This window comes from Octopus bimaculoides, chromosome 13 (genome assembly GCF_046866305.1).
Source record: "Octopus bimaculoides isolate indiv1 chromosome 13, ASM4686630v1, whole genome shotgun sequence".
Taxonomy (NCBI): domain Eukaryota; kingdom Metazoa; phylum Mollusca; class Cephalopoda; order Octopoda; family Octopodidae; genus Octopus; species Octopus bimaculoides.
In genome coordinates this window covers 11,333,863-11,356,294 of record NC_142940.1, presented here as the reverse complement: position 1 = coordinate 11,356,294, position 22,432 = coordinate 11,333,863, and the positions used below count along the sequence as shown (strand labels likewise).

Genomic DNA, 22,432 nt, shown 5'->3' with positions numbered 1-22,432 from the left:
TGCCATGGCGTAGGAATCTACACAAACACATGTACGCTATCTGTGACATATACACATAATCTTCGCGCTCTCCCTATCATTCTCTTGGAAAAAACACGTCGACTTTTACCCCTTGCTTTCTCATTCATATGTTGTGATGGAGAAAAACACAAGTATTTTAATCATATGTTAAACACAGTATTTTAATCATTTAGAAATGTTTTTTAAGTGAATAGGATGTCAAAAATGTAGGTTGCTTGTACATTAAGTATTTATATTTTAGCTTTCTTTAAACATAAATTATTTAAATGTTTTTTAAAATTATTTTCAAGTAAATACGATTACAAAAATTTTCTTGGCATATTTAAAAGATAATTTAAAGTGAAAATGACTTTAAATATATGATAAATATTTCGTAAAAGACCAGTTCGTGACCACGGTGCGAAACAGTTGTTTTCCATAGGTTTTTTCGAATGCATTCAACGTATCTCATCTCCAAAGATTTGTAGCTTTCCTTGTCCTTACACAGAAGCACTTTCTGTTCTGTTGTATAGGTGTGTATGTGTGTCTATATATGTGAATATTCATTACTATTTACGGCCGTATACACACACACACATATACTAGACTACCCGTGACCCGTCGGGTCACCGGGAAACTCTGAGTTTCCCAGCAACGGAGTTTTATGTCGTGGGTTTTTTTTCTCTTCCAGGCTATTTCGTATGCTTTCAATGAATGGGATATCGAAATCACGCGTAAGCGGCTCTTTTCCCACAAAGGTAAAGATTTGGCTGCTATTTCTAGCACGCCCTGTTACCACGTAACAGCTATTTGCGATAAAGGACACGGAATACCTGTTACGTGGTCGCAGGGCGTGCAAGAAATAACAGCCAAATCTTTACCTTTGTGGGAAATGAGCCGCTTACGCGTGATTTCGATATCCCATTCATTGAAAGCATGCGAAATAGCCTGGAAGAGAAAAAAAAACCCACGACATAAAACTCCGTTGCTTGGAAACTCAGAGTTTCCCGGTGACCCGACGGGTCACGGGTAGTCTAGTATATGTGTGTGTGTGTGTATACGGCCGTAAATAGTAATGAAGATTCACATATATAGACACACATACACACCTATATAACAGAACAGAAAGTGCTTCTGTGTCAGGACAAGGAAAGCTACAATCTCACAATCTAAATAAAGAATAAAGAATTCAGCATTATGATGCCAGAGCGAATAATATTTGTTCTAGGAGAATATTGACACATGGCAAACTCTTTGGTTCTCAAGTAGAACTCGTCAGAGCTTTAATAGAATGTTCGTAATTGTTCTTAAACAGAGATATATTGTAAGGCAACGATAAGGAATAAAAGCTAAGGAAGAAAGGAATTGGTAAGGGTGGTGGTGGTTATGGGTGGATTATAATGTTAATTGAAAACGCTTTTACGTTATTTATGAATAAAAACAAACAGAATGATTAGAAGTGTAAATTTTGAAAGGTAAACAGTCGATTTAATTGGTTGTTGAAAATGGAGGTAACTTAGGCCAGCTAATTGAGAAGTAAGTGGTATTTACAGTGTTGGGTTTAAAAGGGTAGGAATGGAGTCAGGTGACGTGTGAAAATGTGAAGAGACGAAAGGTTTTAAAAAGAAACAAAAAATGTTTTAATCGTTAATGTATTTGTTAAGGTTATATCTACACATATATGCATATATATATATATATACATATATATATATATTTATATATAAATATGTCTGTGTATATGATGTATTTATGTACATACGTTTGTATATATGAATACATAGCTATAAATATTTATACATATGTGTGTATATATATATATATATATATATATATATATATATATATATATATAGAGAGAGAGAGAGAGAGAGAGAGAGAGAGAGAGAGAAAGCGTGAGAGAGAAAGCGAGAGAGAGAAAGCGAGAAAAAGACTGATAGATATACGAATATATATATATATATATATACATACATATGTGTATAAATATGCATATATACATGAACATATGTGTACAAGAAATATATGCATGTATATACACTGAATACGTACATAGATGTATAAAAACATACATACGTACACAGTTTAAGCATTTAAACGCTCAGGATTAATAAACAGCTGCTATTTGACAAGGGTTTTAGTAACGTAAAAAATATTTTAGATCAAATTAAAATTGAAAATCCCTCTGGGTTTTATTCAAAGGATTTGACACAAAAATATGAAAGACATAAATGTGCGGAAACAGCTTAAGTAATTTAATATGTAATGAACCTCAGAAATGTTAGCCTTAAAAACTCCGGAAGTAATTGCTAAACAGAAGTGTCACGTGGCACATAAGAAAGAGTTAAAATTTATGAAATTTGTGAAACGTAATCGGCAAGGACATGAGGTAGAGTTATGTGGATATATATATATATATATATATATATATATATATATATATATATATATACACATATATATATTCATGTATTTAAGCAAGTATGAATATATATATATGTATATATATATATATCTATATATATATATATACATATATATATTCATGTATGTAAGCAAGTATGAATATATATATATGTATATATATATATATATATATATATATATATATATATATATATATATATATATATATATATATATATATATACTTGCATACACACATGTGTATATACATATGTATATATATATATATATATATATATATATATATAACAGTTATATTTGCATACCTAAACTTTACCTTTTCAGGATCTCTTTTCATACATTAGCAACAGAAACAAACTTAAATCCTAAATGTTAAAATTTAAGATTATATTGATCTTCACCTGAAAATTATCCAAAGTCATTAAACTTCTTACAAGCGCTTTACTTATTCCTATAAAATAGTTACACTTACAAAATATTTACTGCAAGCATAAATATAATATTGCTAAATATTAATATTAACTTTCAGTTTTTTTTTGGGGGGGGGGGTTAGGCAGCAAGCGGACACAATCGTTATCACACCAAGTATAAGGCTTAGCGGCATTTTGTCTATCTTTCCGTAATGAGTTCGTATTACGCCAAGGTCGACTATGCATTTCATCCTTTCGAACTCAATAAAATAATTACCTGTTGAGTACTGGGGTCCATGTAATTGACTTACCCCGCGCCCTTCCAAAATTGCTCGTCTTGTGCCAACATTTGAAAGAATATTAATTTTTGTTTTTTTAAGGCAGCTAGGATCGTTAGCACGCCTGGAAAAATGCTTATCGTCATTTTGTTTGTATTAAAGTTCTGAGTTCAAATTTTTCCAAAGTTGACTTTGCCCGTCAACGTTTCGGGATCGATAAAATAAGTACAAGCTGAGCATTGGAATCTATGTAATCGCCTTATTCCTTTTTTACTTCTAAATTTCTGGCCTTGTGCTAAAAACTGAAAACAATGTATATTGCGGGTCCCACGCCAGATGACTGGGGGTGATAAAGGAAGATCTCCAGAACCTTGATATCATCTTCAAGGATGCAGAGGGGCTGGCGGGGGTCCACCAGCGATGTGAGGCACTGGTCGACCTGATCAGCTCAACATGTGTGTGTGTGTGTGTGTGTGTGTGTGTGTGTGTGTGTGTGTGTGTGTGTGTGTGTGTGTGTGTGTGTATCTGTGTGTCTGTATTTGTCTTCTACCACCGCTTGACAACCAGTGCTGATGTGTTTACCACCGTGTAACTTAGCGGTTCGGCAAAAGACTTGAAAAAAAAGCACTGGGGTTGATTCATTCGACTAAAAATTCTCCAAGGCTGCGAACCTGCATGACTGCAATCTAAAGATTGCTGCATAAAAAAGATAAAAGAAAGAAAGGATAGATAGATAGATAGATAGATAGATAGATAGATAGATAGATAGATAGATAGATAGACAGATAGATAGAAAGATAGATAGATACTTGCATAAATTTACATACATATATGTGCGTGTGTTAAATTCAAACATATATTCAATAGCTTCCAACATAAATAACATATATTTCTTGAACCTCTGAAGAACTCTCCAAACGCATTTATGAAAACAGATAAAACAAAAATATTTATGAGGTAGATAATCGCATACATAAATTGTTAAGCGATAATATATCTAAAACATTAAAAAATGAACTGTAGGACTTGTAATTTTATAAACGGTAAGGCAAAAAACTAGTCATGAAATTTAACATCGAAGATGGAGTAGAATGCCTCAATTCACGGAAACCTTACGTAGCCATGAAGAACGATAAAGACAATTTCACGCACAACCCTAGCTGTAGGCTAACAAATTCTAAAAACAGCGAAATAAGAATAATGAACAGGTATATCTTAATTAATATCATGTGACATACCAGAGCCGCCTGAAGCATTAAATAATGTATATATAACAAAGCAACCATTGAATAGGAGAAGCCCAAATCCAAATCCGCACAATTCGACATCGTGGAGTTTTGCACATCAATCTCCAACAACCTCTGCCGAGAGAACTCCGGTTTTGGAAGGCATGTGCAACTGTCATTATTACCTATACAGCAGTTACAAAGTACGCAAACTTTTCTTTTTGTGAAATGTTATATATATATATAAACAGTTAAATATTTTATTGAAGGATCAATCAATAATTTTCAGTAGAGTATATATTCATGATTTTTTTCAAGAAAAAGGCTAACGGTGGTTACAAGAAGGAAAGTCCAAAGCTGCTGTTAGACTTTTCCTTGCATCAGTATATATGTATATAAATTTACACGCACGCACACACACACACACACACACACACACACAGAAGTCTGCTACTACCTACTACATGCTACGAAGTCTTCACAAGAATAAAGATGAGAGACAGACAGAAAAAAGGAAAATGCCCCTAGTATTTGAAAACTATGGGAATATTTTTCTTAATATTTCAATTAATTTTTCGATAATTTAATTCTTTTTCATGCTTTATTCTAAGTTGAAAAAGTCGCAAAGACTGAAACCGGTACCAAAATGTTCTTCATGATTAAATTATTTTAGCATTTTCTACCTTGTCATATTTTCCTTATACGTATCAACTCGTGTGTTCTTTTTCAACCTTCTACATATATATATATATACTGATGCAAGGAAAATTCTAATGGCGGGTTTGGACTTTCATCCTTGTAACCGTCATTAGATTGCCTGATGGTGATTACTAAGCCTCAGACTTCGAGGTCACAGTCAGCCTTTCCTTGGAGAAATCATTAATATATACTCTACAAAAATTTATTGATTGATCATTGAATAAAATATTTAGCTGTTTATAAAAATAACATTTCACAAAAAGAAAAGTTAATATTGTACGCATGTTTATATAAATGTGTGTGTGTATATGTATGTAAGTATGTATGTATAAATACATGAGTGTGTACATATATATATATATATGTATGTATATATGTATATATATATATATGCATATATACATACATACATATATATATAATATATATATATATATATATATATATATATATATATATATATATATATATATATATATATATATATATATATATGAACATATGTGCATATGCGCCGGGGAAAGAGAAATAAACATAGCTACTACGTAATTATTGATCGGGTTTTTCGTTTGCCATTCTTTATGCAAACATATCAATCAAAATTCTCTTATGAAAACAAACGTATTTCCCATCCCCAGCCCGTATTATGAAATACGATGAGTAAAATATCAAATATTTCTTCAGAATTCTTAACGACTGGAGCATGTAAAGAAATTTAATTATGATTGGTTGACTATCAAAAACTTTTCCTCATGAAATAGAATATTTAACTATATGCTGTTTCGTTTCTGGCATACGTGATTCTATCCAACATTGTCAGATGCTCTTAAAGATATACAAGGCGGTTACTGAAACGGCTGATTTGATTTTGCTATAAAACTTTTACATGTATTTCGGAAGGGTAGGGGCATTAGGCGAATAATAATCACACTCATTGGTTCTTTTGCACTTTTATATAATTATTTTTGTTATTATTGAATGAGAGAGCAGCGCATGCCATCAATGTGTCACTGGGGTAAAGTATACGAAGCCCAATATACTCATTATGACTACCCGTCTGATAAGGGTATACCAGGTACCTGATAAGGGCAGGCCATGCATCATAATCATATGTACGCGAAATAGTGCTGTCATATCAAGATAAACAGCGCATGACCTTACAGGTGGGGCCCAATTAGAATATTCTTCATGTCGAGAAGTTCATCCCACTCAAAACGTTCCAGAATAAGGGTTTTTGAAAGATGTTTAACGATACGCCGATGTTTCCAGAAGATAATTATTCAATTCCCCCCCCCCCCCAGCAAAAACAAATTCCTCTACCAAATCCACTCACAAGGCTTTGGTTGGCCCGAGGCTGTAGTAGAAGACACTTGCCACGCAGTCAGACTGAACCTGGAACCATGTGGTTGAGAAGCAAGCTTCTTACCACAAAGTCACTCTTTAATGTGTGTGTGTGTGTGTGTGTGTGTGTGTGTGTGTGTGTGTGTGTGCGTGCGTGTATGTATACAGACAAACAGAAAGAGAGGGAGAGTGAAAGAAATTATACACAGATATACAGACAGACAAACAGACAGACACACAGACAGACACACAGACAGACACATAGACAGACACACAGACAGACACACAGACAGACACACAGACAGACACACAGACAGACACACAGACAGACACACAGACAGACACACAGACAGACACACAGACAGACACACAGACAGACACACAGACAGACACACAGACAGATAGATAGATAGATAGATAGATAGATAGATAGATAGATAGATAGATAGATAGATAGATAGATAGATAGATAGGATATTGTATTTTTTCGCAAGATTATATATAGCTCAACATTATCGATCAAGTCTTTTCTAAGGCAGTGTCAAGGTCATGTGAGAGAGAATTGGCTGTTATTTCAAACAATTCCATTAACCACATAGAATCACTCTCATTAGATATACAAGGCTTCCATGCAAGAAGGTAAATAAGTGCAAGAACGCAGCATACGTGTAATGATTACTCATTCTTAACTGTTAGAAAATGAAATGAAGTTTAGTCTGGTAAGTGAAGATTTCGAAATAGAAATTTAGAAACTTAGAATCAATAGAGAACGTTCATAATTTTCATCATCATTATACTAAAAGAAAATGGCTCTTTTCGAGATTTCTTATTCGTACATTGATTCACCTTACATTCACTATATTTCTCCCTAGATCTGGCTATATCAAATTACAGTATTAATAAAGCTCAAAGTGACAAGTCCAATTTTCCAAAATGTCAATCCATTGTCACTGCTACGTCGCCATGTTAGTCGTCAATGGCTCCTTCCGCGCAGATGATTGATTCAATGCATGCTGATGTTCAAAGCAACGATAATAGGTGTGGCCTAAGGTAGGTGCTTTGTGACCAATCAGAAACGGGAGACTTGGTTATTATACAAACCGCCATATTGCTGAAGACAGGTACATTAGTTAAATGTGTTTGATGACGAACATAAATGTTTATAAATTGCCACGAGTTCCATTGGTATATATAAATACAAGTGAATGTGGATATATATGAGAGAGATATATACATACACATACACGTGTGTGTATCTATGCATGATTGTATCTACATATATATGTGTGTATAAATATATTTACATTTATATATATGATATATATGTATATATAATCGATCTCTCTCTCTCTCTCTCAATATATATATATATATATATATATATATATATATATATATATATATATATATATATGTATGTATCTACATACATATATGAGGGAGGAAAGAGGAGACAGAAAAGGAGCATGTGTGTATTAAAAAAATGAAGAGAAGTATACGCACAGATATACGGATAGGTTGAGAGATAGAGAGAGAGAGAGAGAGAGAGAGAGAGTGAAAGAGATCTAGAAAGAAACTCATATATACACTATGTTATATATACTGTATATTATATATAATATATATATATATATATATATATATATATATATATATATATATATATATATATATATATATATACATATATATATATATATACACGAAGTGTAATTAAGTTGGATTGAAAGGTAGTTATCACCTCTAGGTGTGTTGTAGATATGTCGGCAAAGAAGAAATAATCGTATTGATAGACAATAGATAGGTAAGAAACGTTGAGCAGAAATGAAGAACAAATGGTGAGAGACATGTTTAAGTTTGTGCATAAGGAGATACGTGAAAGTGAATAAAATGGACACGTATGTATGTTTTTACATTTCTATGTTCCACGACAAGAAGTTTAGGGAAAATGGCGGAAGTATAAATGCGTGAGACGCACGCGAGAGTAACTGTGCGCCACTGTATGTTTGCATGTGCGTAAGTCTATATGTAAACTTCTTCTCTGTGTTTCTATTAGTATGTTTTATGTTTTGTATTTATGTATTTGTATCGGTATGTAATGGGCGTAAGGATATTCAATTTATAATGGAAATTCCGCAAAGTTATGGAATTTCATAGAAAGATAAAATGCAGGTTTCCTGATGAAATGGCGTTATGGATTGCATTGTTTAAAATTAATGAGCAGGTAAATAACGCTTTTCAATAACATTACCGCCACTATAATTGATATAATTGTAACTGAATGAGTTTGTTCCACAGAAATATCGGCTGGCACAAGCAAGAAAATGGGATTCTTTTGTCATTATTTCTGCTTATATAGTTAATATTGAAAGAATAATTTGCCTGCGAGTAACAAACATGTGACAGTGACAGATTGAAAAGAAATTTTCCGACAACAGAATAGTAGTGGACCAAGAAAGGTTGTTTAAACGAAGTACTCTTCTGCTCTATGAGTATATCTCTCTTTCTCTCTTCTCTCTCCCTCTTCTTCTTCTTCTCTCTTTCTCTCTATCTCTCCTCTGACATATGGTTTACTTCAAGACAAATAGAAATAGCCGCAATCTTATTTTAATAACTCAAAGACTTTGATAACTTTAGTGTATAGAAATTTTATTTTATTTATTTTTCTTCTCGTATCTCAAATATCTGATGCTAAAAGACGTTTTGTGTTCAAAACGACTGCATGATTTCATTTGTGGGGCGGGGAATATTCCTTCGTCAGGGGAATGTAATCTATTAATCTTGTTTTGTTTCCTCTATATTGCTTCGCCTTTTCTTTCCCTTTTCTTTCAACATTACTTTTTCTTCGTTTCTGTAAAAACTGTGAGTGTGAATTCTGAATAAGAACTGGACTAAAATATGTATTACCAGTGATGGCGTAGTTATTTCATTGATTATAAAAGAAGAGCTTCCTTTCTACTTCTTACCAGGGGTATATGAAATGTTATATTTCTTTAAAAAATATTGAAATTCACTATGTTGAAATTCACTATTCTCTATAATATTTTTAAATCCTAAAATTCATAATAATTTCTTTCTAGTTTTTCAGTAAAAAAAAATGGCGGTAAATAATCTTTAGCATGAAAAAGGAAATAGATGTCAAGCCGAAAAAAAAAGTAAATTCTATTTAATGTTATTTCGAGAAGATTCCATCACAGTGCTTCAGATCTACCAAACAGCCATTCAGTTTCCAGTCGATTCCTTGTTATCCTGTTTCTGACTGCTTTTTTTTTTTCCTTTTTTTCGTTTTTTAGCATTCCTCATATCTAATCTACTTCCAAGTAAATATGGCTTTAAATGTTTTGCGTTAGCAGTCACTGAATGCAAAGCAGCATCCATAAAATTAAAAGCAAACTCGGTTGGGGTCGACTGTGCTTTTCATTTCACTAGAGTTTCGTAGATACCACATATATATATATATATATATATATATATATATATATATATATATATATATATATATATATTCATTTATATATATATATATATATGTGTGTGTGTGTGGTGTGTGTGTGTGTAGTATATGCGTATATATATATATATATATATATATATATATATATATATATATGTATGTATGTATGTATATAGAAATGCAATGTATGTTCGTATACATACGAAAAATTATAGCTTTAACATTATATTTCCTCACCTCTCCTATAGCTGTGAATCTGTGAATTTATGTTTAAATATCTTTAAGTAAGTTTTAATAGGGCGCCTTTTTTACAACATGGTGTACGTGCGTGTTTCCATGAATTTACGTCAATGTGTGCCGGTATACGTTAGATAATTTATGCAGTTATTTTCTCTAATACTGTTTACTTACTGAGTTATGAAATAATGGCATTACATTAAAAATATCAGCACCATGATGGAGTGATAAAAAACAAATCTTCCTTTTGATTGCGAAAATTATTTCTATACTTTATAGGAAAATGTCAATTTTCGTTCAGTGAAAAAAATAATAAAACAAGCTTTATTGTGAGAGACAATTTTAGAAGGATAACATAATTTAAGATTAGAGAAAATATTTTTTTAGAATTACCGAAAAATGAATAATGTAATAATAAGGATTTTCCACGTGACAAACAACAGATTAATTCAATTTGGAAAATTCAAAAATAACATAACACAATTCCACGAATTAAAAGAAAACAAAAATATAAATCTTTAGGTAAACTAAATTTAAAGGAATTTGTGAAAAACAAATACATTTTTCTTGGGGTTTCGTAAGAGCTATATTTGTAACAGTTGATAGATTAGCAAATGTGTGAAATATTTGCAATATCTTATGGCGTTGTGTTTTTAAAGGCCAAGATTTATGAAAATTCGTCAAGTTAAACATATCTCAGATATTAACAATATTCTCCGATTAAAACATTATTGTGACTATAGAATGAGAAAACCTCTGAAAAGATATATATGTCTACATATGACTTCGTATGAGCTTCACAATGCAATGTGAAGCAACTTCACTATCCAACTTTGGTTCGATGTTCCTGAACTTAGATATTTATCAAGGATTATGTGATTCTAGGTAAAAATCAGTTAGACAAACAAGATGTACCACTTATTGAGGTTACTGTTTTCAAAAGCATACAAGCTCAGCTCTTCGAAAACACTTCTCAACACACTCATTTAATGGAGTTCCTGTTTTAATATAAAATAAGTATATATTGTACTGCATGGATAAATGAATATGTATTTTCTTATACAAATGTAAGATATATATACTTTCTGGAGTAAATATTCGAAGAAATAATTAGTAACACAAAGACCTTTATTCATTCGTCTAATTTTCGTTTCTAAGTGATTGAAAGAAAAGAGTAACCGTTTATCTGATCGACATCAGAACTCGGTAGTCAACCGCTGTTAATTATATACCGAGTACATTCTTTGTGTTAGAAAGAATGCCCTATCTAATTTGTGTGTCAGATTTTAATTGCTAGGCGGCCCGAACCAGCCTGAATACAACGAGCATAGTCTACGAACGTAGAGCATTATTGATGATTGGGTTAACATTAGAGATTCTTCCTTTAGTCGAAGCTATTCAACGATGAAACCTGTAAGAAATCAAAAATACACGACTGGTTCGTTAATACAACTGAAGCTTAGGATAGTCTAAACAATTTAAATGTCGTATAAACGAAAGCAATCCCAACGGAAACTCCTTATTCCTTTTAATTGTGTCTATCATAATTTGTCAAATACTGTCTAACGACATCTCTCAAATGAAACGGTCTCTACGAGAGCAAACGATCATCCGCTATCTGGTCTTCACCCATTTAAAAACATTAACCAAAACAGACTCAAATCAAACCCTGTCTTGATACAGGAGGAATCCATTGACTAATGTATTCCAAGAGGCACAATGCTTAAAAGAAAGACCAGAATGTCTTAGCAGAAATGCTTTACGCCATTGGTTAATTAGAGCTGCTGTGAGGTTTAACAACTACAATAGCAACAACATTCTCGTGGACTTTCCCTGTTGTAGATCACCCTAAACAGAAGATTTATTTATTGTGATTCAATATTTTGTGCCATACAACGAGACAGGCAACATAAAGAATAATCCTTTCATCAGTTGTTCCTTTGTTTTATCTACTCCGTGTTTCGATATATATGTATATATATATATATATATATATATATATATATATATATATATATATATATATATATATATATATATATATATATATATATATATATGGGATATATATATATATATATATATATCCCAGGATTCTTTCTGTTTCCATCGTCCAAATCCACTCACAAGTTTTCGGCCAGCCCGGGGCTATTGCAGAAAATACTTGTCCTAGGTGCCATGCGGTGGAACAGAACCCGGGACCACGTGAGTACGGGGTATTCTTCTGACTACCCGCTCAAGCCAACGCCTATTTGCTACTTTTCCTACATTCTCTCTTGTTTTACATTTGTTGCCACTTATTAAATGACTTAACTCATTTCCAATATGGTAGAAAGATATATTAAGTTGAATCAGTGTATCACGTGACAAAAAACGCATCGTGGTCGCTTGATTTATTAAATTTGAAGTTAGCCCCGAGACCACCAACACTACCACCACAACCGCCACCAAAATCATATCCTGCTGTCTCAGAAACCCCCATAGGACGTATAAGTTTGTGTTGTCCCTAGATATATTATGGCACATAATAAAATAATAAAATAACACAAAATTTAAAAATACAAAAAAAAACAGAATTTTCTGCAGCTGGAGTATTTGTGCGCATGCTCGATCAGGGCTGATCTGAAGCTAAACAACAACAACAATAATAACAACAACAACGGCTGCAATAACAACAACAACAACGTCAACTAATTTCGAAGGAATTTTTTTTTTTTTTTTTTTGCTGCAACAAATAAAATAAATCGAAATAAAATATAATATTTAATTTCTCAGATTCCGCAACACTTCAACAGTTTTTTTTTTGTTAACGATTTAAAGCCTCAAACCAAAGAGGTTAGTGACAGATTTAGAAACACTTTCGGATGAAGAATTTGTTTGTTTGTTTTTTTTTTTGTTTTTGTTCTTTTTTCGTTTCGTTTTTTTTTTTTTTTTAATACTAAGCCTCTAGCTTATTATCTTTTTAAACAGCCATCACTTCCCGTTTGAAGTACAAACTCACGTGGAGATTAAGTACCGAATAGAGTTTAACCTACTTTTTTAATGTCTGAAGTACATTCTATAACATTCTTTTGTCTTTTTAATAGAAATAATTTCACTCCACTTTTAGTTATTTGGTGGATAAAGTAGCCATTTTATTCTAGGAATATTAAAAAGAGCAGCACCAGCAGCAGCGGTAGCAGCAGCGGTAGCAGCAGCGGTAGCAGTAGTAGTAGTAGTTCATTTCTCTACCATCCTCTTACTGTAGGTACACGCCCATGTTACCAACGTGTTGTGCTCCTGAAAATATACTGTAATATGGCGTTTCCGTAACGCGAAACCCTCATCCTTGTGTTGCCTGGAAAGTCAATGTTCTCACCCTCCTCTCTCCAGTTGTTTGGTCGATAATGTTGTCATTTTATTGCAGCAGCAGTAGCAGCAGCAGCAGCAGTAGTAGTAGTAGTAGTAGTAGTAGTAGTAGTAGTAGTAGTAGTAGTAGTAGTAGTTCATTTCTCTTCGCTCCTTTACTGGTATACGCCCACGTTACCAATATGTTGCGCTCCTGAAAATATACCGTAATAAGGGATTTCCGTAACGCCTGTCAAATCAATGTTCCCACCCGCCTCTCTCCTTTCATCTTTTATGAAAATGACACAAATTGTAAACTGTCCATGAGTTGTACCCCTCTTCCGATGCCCTTCCGCAAATTACCAAGTACAATAACGAATACGAGCTTCCGGAAAGGGGTTCTTTCGAAGGATCTCTGGGGTAACATTACTCGACTGAGTGCACAGCTCGGAGATCAGAGAGTTTCTCCAGGTCGACTCGTTACTTCTTCGTAATGAGAGGCCACAGCTCCGATACTACGGACATGTGATTGGAATGTCACAGGAAAGAATCGCAAGACGAATTCTTCAAGTTGAGCCAACCGACAGGTGACCTAGGAGCAGATCAAAGACGGCTTTTTTAAAGTTCCTCTGCTTACAAAAGACAACAAAACTGCCTTCACATCAGACCGTACTCTCTTGAACAAAAGTGGTAAATTGTTGATTAGTATACCCCACTTATAGGGTATATTATTCAACATAGGTCTGCTCTATTATCTTTCACCTCAAATTAAACGACAAGATTCAAAGCTGTACAATACATCATCCATGATCAGCAATAGACACAGATCGAACAGGACTTACAAGCCAAGGATTTAAAAGGAAAGGTATAGAGTAAGTTTAACGTCATCACGTTACGAAACCTATTCCCCGATCACCAGAAGTGGTACCTTTTCAAAGCATCAAATTTGTAACACTCAGCTAAACTCCTGCTTTCTAGTGCCTGCGTTCATCAAAATTTAGTAAATACTTCAAGGGAACGATGGACCAAACAACATAATTTAGAAGTTTTATACTTTTTACAACGCAGTTATATGATACTCAATACACACTATCACCACGGGATCTGGAGAAGAATAAAGAGAGTTGAAGAACACATCTAAATTCAGATAGCTTATGTGAATATACGTAGATTTATAATCAATAAAAAGATCTCAGAAAGCGTTATAGAATGCCTCACACAAAGCATACACACTGAAAATAAAACAAAAAGGACAAACTCAGTAAAAGATAAGACCTCCATAAACCATAAACCAAAGAAACAGAACAACAGAACCCATCATACAATAAACACATGAGCTTTACAATACAATACACACAAAAAAATATAATACAATAGATTCGTCCACACATGAAAAGAGCAACTTATCTCAACAAACCAAAAACAGACAGAGAGAAAATAATAAATAGAAACAAATTCAAAACGAGGATGATGACCACACAAAGCAATTATTCGAATACAGCCACAACTAAAAATACACTTTCAGTATCACGGATAAAAAAAAAATAAAGTAGAAAAATATTATAAAGACGATAAAATATATTGGGAAAATAATGATAAAAAATCAAACAGGAATATTAAACAAAATGGCGAATAACTGACCATACAATTTCAATGAATAGGGATCAACAGAAATATCTCCCGTAGCTACGAATAAAGCAAACATTTCCGCGAAGTAATACATGAATTCAACCAGGACCTCTAAAAGTTATTGTTTCGCTGAAGGTAACACAAATATCTCTACGTTAAATAACCTAATTTACTGAATAGTTATGTCAGACTGCAAGGAAAGTGGGTGAAACCTTATAAAGCTATTGCTTACATTCATCTCCACGAAATGTTGTAGAGAGAAATACACCAGTCAAAATCCGCAATCGTAAAACAAACAAAAAATAATAAAACACAATCAGAAAAGTTATAATCCTATGAAGAGACCAGCTTCTTCCTCGTTGAAACACCAACGGTTGAGTCTAAGAAGAAAAGGGTGAAGAAAAAAGAAAACAAACGAATATGAAGAGGATAAAATAGAGAATAAAGGAGAATGATCTAGAATAGAAATAATAAAATGACTGTTTCTAGCAAAGACATTCTGATATGACTCTTTGAAATACGTCAGAATTTCCTGTTTTGGGGTTACGTATTCGAAAACATACCACAGCTTTATACCTCCACATGAAAACGAAAAACAAATCATTATGGCGTGTATGAGGGTAGAAACGCATATATATTAGCGGCCGATATGGTGACAAAATACCAAGTATGTCCAGTATATACTGGATAAGTAATGAAGGAGAAGCAAAATAACTAGCATGAACCAGCATAACTCGGGAGAATTATCTGTATCAATAGTATAGAGACCCTAAGCTACCCTACTCCATTAGAAGATAATTAGAATCGATATCGTCGACAATTTTTATTAAATTTACTATACAAAACGCATTTACAAGTCAAAAAATGTTGCATATTCCCCCCAAAACTTCCAACATTGCAAACTAACAATGTATTAACCGAAAGCATAAATATTCTAACATATATACTCGTCAATGGGTAGGCTATTAAACCTGGAACATATATATATATATATATATATATATATATATATATATATATATATATATATATATATATAAAGGAGGAGGCCAATAAAAAAAAGCAAGGCAGGACAAGCTTATCAGATCATTTAAATTATTTCAATGGTGAATTGAAGTATGCAAGAGTAAATATTAGTGTCTTACTAATAGTGTCTTAATAATAATGTTTCTGGGATACCCAGAAACAGCTGTAAGACACTATTGTTTACTTTTGCTTACACCGATTCAATAAAGGAGTATTATAAAGTGACTACAATGTGCCTAGAAACAAGAAACAGTTGACTAATTTATATAAGGCAATAAGTTCGAAAGCATTTAAAATGTTTAGAAAATATTAAATGCCAACTGTTTATTATACTATGTAAAAAGTTGAAATTTAAAATAAAATTTGCCGAATTAGAAGTGACGGTGTCAGCAAAATGAGACACAAGGCATTGCTAAAGAAAACGATGGAGACGAAAGCTAACTTGTCTGTAATCAGTGATCAGCAAAGAGAGATGATATGGTGCAGTATGGAGTAAAAAAAATCTACATTGAAGGCAGAAACGTATGGCCTGATTTTAGCTACACAAGTCGAATGGCTGACCAGTAAAAGAATCCAAAGAAAAAGTAAAGCACAGCAAAATCAAACACCAAACACACATACAAGAATATTGGCTCCCAGTAACTGACTATTAACGAAACTAACGTAGATTTAAACATCGATGAATGTGAGAAATATTTAAGAGTAGAAAAATCTAAATCTGGAAATTATGAATATAGCAATGTGCTTAAAACGAAAAAAGAACTTTAAGAGTTAAAATCGATAAAATACTTTCTTATGGACCGACGAAAGATTCTCCCTCAGATAAAACCTAAAAATAACATAGCAACAGCGAAACTAAAAACTGAACCCTTTTAGAAATCCTAAAAACAGATGCAGGCATCAATATCTCTAAGACAAATCAACTAATATTTGCAGCAGCTCGAAGTAGTTATAAAAGAAAGGGGTTACTTTCTCAAACGTTCTGATAGAAACATATAAATTTAAGCAACCGATTTGGATAACATAAAGAAAATGAGAATGGAATAAAAGGTACCACAATCCTTAATGAAATCCACAAAGAAAGTACACATAAAACAAAGATTTATAATACTATTGAAAAACAACACATAACAGAAGAATCCCCGAAATCAGGAACTGCTTTATACAAAAGATCTTCACAGTAACGAATTAAAACAAACAGTTCATCTCCACCCGCAAATTGTTTTACCATTAGTTAGATAAACGTAAAATAGAAAGTAATTTAGTGCCAAGAACGAAGAGAATGAATGATGTTAATGGAGGATAATATCACGGAAGGATGAACTGCTATTTGTGGGAAATTCTACAATTGTTCTAGAAATGTAGTTACAGATACAATTGTAGAACAAAATTGGGGAAATTGGAGAAAAGATCTTGCAGAAAATGCAACCCTCCAAACTACTAGCTGGGAAAATATAACAGCTACTCATAAAGTACTGCGAAGTAATGTTTTACCAATATATATATATATATATATATTCCGGGTTCAGTCCCACTGCGTGGCACCTTGAGCAAGTCTTCTACTATAGCTTCGGGCCGATCAAAAAGAGGCCCGTCGTATATGTGTGTGTGCATATGTGTGTGTGCATATGTGTATGTATTTATGTGTGTGTCTGTATTTGTCTCCCATCTCAATCACTTCTTGATAACTGGTGCTGGTTTGTATACGTTCTCGTAACTTAGCGGTTCTGCAAAAGTAACCGATAGAATAAGTACTGGGCTTAAATAATTAATAAGTCCTGATGTCGATTTGTTGGACTAAAATCCTTCATGGTGGTTCTCCAGTATGGCCCTAGTCAAATGACTGAAACAAAAGAATCAAAGAAAATATATATCTTTTTTTTCTGCAGTTTCAGCTCAGAGCTGCGGCCATGCTGATGCACTGCCGTTTTGCTACACTGTTATTACTGAGAGCCTCCTCCAATATGTGACACTTGGTGAAGAATGGAGTTTGATGTTGGCTTCAAATTTTGGTATATGGCTGGCAATTTCATTGGAGGGGGTAAGTGGAATACGTTGCACCCTGGCACTTATTTTATCGACCCCGAATCGTTGAAAGTCAAATTCGAATCTACGGAATTAAAATGATTACCAGAATGAACCACTAAGGAAAAGTAAGATATGACTGGCGGAACATCAAAACCACAAATTGAAAAGCTAACAACTGTATGCGTATAATATACGAGATGTTTAAATAGAAATACTTATTCAAAAAGTAAATCATATCCTTTTCAGAAATACCCACGAATCATATGCTACAGATAACATAAAATTCGAAACGTCGTTACATATAGTTTGTATTCAATCGAAAAGTTATCACAGAGTTTTGAATTGAAAAATATTCGAAGACAAATTTGAGAAGAAAATTAACGAGCAACGCGAATATCATTTTACATAAAGAAAACACAGATAAGGGAATTAGACAAAAGACAGATTTCCAATTAGTTAAGAAACTAAACAGAATATAACACACTAATGAAAGAAAAGTTTAAAACTGAATGCTACAGAAACATTAGAATATTATTAAAGCCGAGTTAAATGTCAAAATTAACGAAATAGTCATCAATAATTTGAGCAGAGCAAGTAATACATTATGGTTATAATATTCTCAATTGGATACTAAGTGAATTAGCAAGACTACATTGAAAAACAAGGAACATAACGACTGTCCCAGAATGGCAATATCCCATCGGATAGAACCAATAAATAGTAAACATGAATGCATCACCCAAAAGCCAACAGAGATATATTTATGACAAACAGTATGATCAAACTATCATTTGTATTGTATTGTATGTAGGTTTCTTGCCTCAGCCAAACTAAAGTAGATATATATAGACAAGTTAGAAGTTTTATATAGCAATAACTGTATCAACATTAAGGAATTTTATAAAAGAAAGTACACAGACAGACAGCACAAAATGTCTCGAATTATGGTCACAAAGTGATTAGATACATAGACAACAATTATGTGGGATCAATGTGGATATCATTAAGCAAACGAGAGAATTATTGGTGGTGTAGGAAATTATCTTTGGATTATGGAGTATGCGTCTCCAAGTGACGTGTTGATGATAAATCTCACCGTAAATGAGAAGTAGTTGAAGATGGCGCCGAGTTCAGAAAATCGGAAGTGAGTGGAGGTATAAGTGAGTGGTGCGGTGATTATGAAAGTTGTTGGGAGAGTTATGAGGAGAATGAAAGTGGAGGGAGATTTGATGCCTACATTGAAGGGGAATCAAGAAGGGACTTGTAAAAAAAGGAGGAGTTAAGGTGATGCAGAAAACGTGTTTTGTGTCGTTTAGTCAAGAAAGTATGAGAACTGTTGATCGAGGAAGGGGAGGAGCGGCAGCAGGAGACAGAAGAGATGGGTAGGAGAGAGGAGAAGGCGGAAGAAAGGGGAAGGAGACGGCGATGGAATGAGGAGTTGAAAGATGGAATGAGCAGGAAGAAGAGGAGAAGGACGGAAGGAAGGGGCAGGAGGCCAAAGGAGGAGGAAGCCGAAGGAGGAGGAGGAGGAAGCCGAAGGAGGAGGAGAAGGCTAGAGGAGAACGCTGGAGGAGAAGAAGAAGAAGAAGAAGAAGAAGAAGAAGAAGAAGAAGAAGAAGAAGAAGAAGAAGAGAGGGATGGAGGAGGAAGAGGGAAGAGTTGGCTCGTGATGGTGGAGACTATTTGCTGGAAGCGTGGGGTAGTGGAAAGGAAACTTGTGATCAAAAAAAAGGTCGATGATTTTCCCATGTAGTGATCAGACATTGACACGTCTCAGAACATCTTTTCCTTTTTATCAGTTGATTTGCGCGGATTAGGTGGGCACGGTCGGGTTGACCGAGATAAGGGTTGGGGTTAACTGATAAGGGGGTTCTTTAGATTTACACTGAATCTACGATGACGAGGTGGAGTAAGAAGGTGACAACGATGACGTCGATGCGATGATGATGATGGCAATTAGAGATGATGATGATGATGATGATGACGACGGCGACGACGACGATAACAACGACGACAATAACGACGACAATAACGACGACAACGAATGACCATGGAGAGGATGAGGATGACGACGGTGATGATGAGCAGGACGATGATATTGAGAGCAATGACAGGGATCTGGGATGACAACGACGATGACAATGACAATGGTAGTGGCCATGATGAATATCATCATCATCATCATCATCACCACCACCATCATCATCATCATCATCATCATCATCATCATCATCACCACCACCATCATCATCATCATCATCATCATCACCACCACCATCATCATCATCATCATCATCATCAACACCATCATCATCATCATAATCATCATCACCACCACCACCATCATCATCATCATCATCATCATCATCGTCGTCAACATCATCATCGTTATCATCCTCATGTTCCCCACCTTCATTGTCACCATCGGCATTATGATGATCATGAGAAGAAAAAAATAACATCTACACCTCTGTGGAATTTGAACTCAGAACACAAAGACAGACGAAATACCTGTTTCTTTACTGCCCACAAGGGGCTACACACAGAGGGGACAAACAAGGACAGACAAACGGATTAAGCCGATTATATCGACCCCAGTGCGTAACTGGTACTTATTTAATCGACCCCCGAATGGATGAAAGGCAAAGTCGACCTCGGCGGAATTTGAACTCAGAATGTAGCGGTAGACGAAATACCGCTAAGTATTTCGCCCGGCGTGCTAGCGTTTCCGCCAGCTCGCCGCCTACCTCATCACTAAATATTGTATCGGAACTTGACAGAGTTCGTAGATATTTAGTTTGTAACCTCGGCGATTTATTTATAGACTACTTAATTGTGGATCGCCATCACTAAAATATGGATGCCACAAATTAATGAGACGTATTTGAGAATTTCATACTGGGATTACAGTTTTTATTTTAGCTGTTTTTGTGGTTGTTTTTTTTTCTTATCTCTATTATCATTATTTCTTTTTTGTTTGGATGTAGTATTGTCTTATACTTTTGTATTTTATTTTTAATTTTTTGTTTCTTGTGTTGTATGGGTCATAGAATGAAAGAATCGTTATGTGAATCTTTAAGAAAGGAGATGAATTGAAATATAATGGAGTAGATAGAGTGTAAGAAATATCACGTGGTATTCAATGGACGAAGCAACGACCTTTCATTCATTCAGTCATTCATTGGCCAAGTTTCATTCATGCATTGTTTTTCTTCTTCTCTTCTTTTTTTCTTTTTTTTTTCTTTTCTTTTTCTTTTTTTGTTTCAATGCTTGATCTGAAGGCAAACTTGCCACCAAAGATGGACCGGGAAATTATTATGGCAATTAACTTGACCATTCGATGCAATGAAAAGGATGGATTATCCATATTGATCAAGACCGAGATCTGAAAAGGAAAGGAAATAGCGATGGTTGCTTGATAATCATTCTAGCAGAAGTTTGCTTAAATGAATGAAATTTATAGCTGATCAGGTGTAGTCAGAATTATGTAACACTGTTTAGCTTGCGCTAGAGTGGAAAGAAAGAGAAAAAAGAAAAACGAAAATCAATACAAGCCTTCAGAGAGCTATAAGTTTGGCTATAATTAAGCAAGTATCTGCCTGAAGCAAATTAAACTATCACATGATTAAAGCGAACTTATTAATTTCAGTGACTAATAGTTAAAATGTGTCTTTGTTCTTACTTTTCTTTCTTCACTTCCTGTTTTCTTTCTATCTTTCTTTTCGTTTCTTTCGAGTCTTTATTCATTTTACTTCTTTATTTCTTTGTTTATTTTGTTGTTTTGAAAGTCTGGGGTGAATAGTTAAGAGAGTGGAGGGCAGAGGTTGGTTTAGGGTTTTCGACGGTTTTACTAACGAAAATTTAGTCCTGCGGGATAATGCAGAAAAAGAGTCACCAGTCACGTAGAACGTTCGATAAATCGGTTTGTACGTTTTAAACATGGAGTGTATCGGGTAAATTAAGAACGACATGATTAGCTTCCATGAAACTGACAATATTACATATATTTCCGCTCTGCATTCACCGATGATTGTTAGTTAGAGAAGTAAGTCATGCGTTTCTCGTATTGCGTCATAATACACAGCTCGTATAAAGCTACATAAACGAAAGCACAATCGGTGATTATTTTTAATGACTTAGTCAGACTAGGTAGGGCAGATATCATGACCTTTTACAAGGGTTCCTTGATTTGTGAGCGAAGCGGAGGAAGTTAACTTTAAATCGGAGACCTGGCGCAAGCGTTTAAACGGAATGGACACCACGAAGTATATCCGAAGTCCACGTGGTGGTGTTAAATTGGATGTCGGATTAGGTCTACTACGCAGGAAATTAAACGAATTGTCTAACGAG

General features: G+C 34.1%; 2 long non-coding RNA genes across 2 annotated transcripts in view; one reads left to right on the top strand and one right to left on the bottom strand.

The window, feature by feature from the left end:
* Positions 1-12,996: 12,996 nt before the first annotated feature.
* LOC149132811 (uncharacterized) lies at positions 12,997-22,054 on the bottom strand. Its single transcript, XR_016243971.1, has 3 exons — positions 21,765-22,054; positions 21,242-21,467; positions 12,997-13,613 (listed from the first exon to the last, which is right to left on the bottom strand). It is a non-coding gene; the product is annotated as an uncharacterized LOC149132811 (long non-coding RNA).
* A 296-nt stretch (positions 22,055-22,350) lies between these two features.
* The window catches only part of LOC106883778 (uncharacterized), a 4,882-nt gene continuing 4,800 nt past the window's right edge, over positions 22,351-22,432 (top strand). The window contains exon 1 of the long non-coding RNA XR_008265415.2: positions 22,351-22,432. This exon is cut by the window's right edge and continues 796 nt beyond it. This is a non-coding gene — a long non-coding RNA (uncharacterized LOC106883778).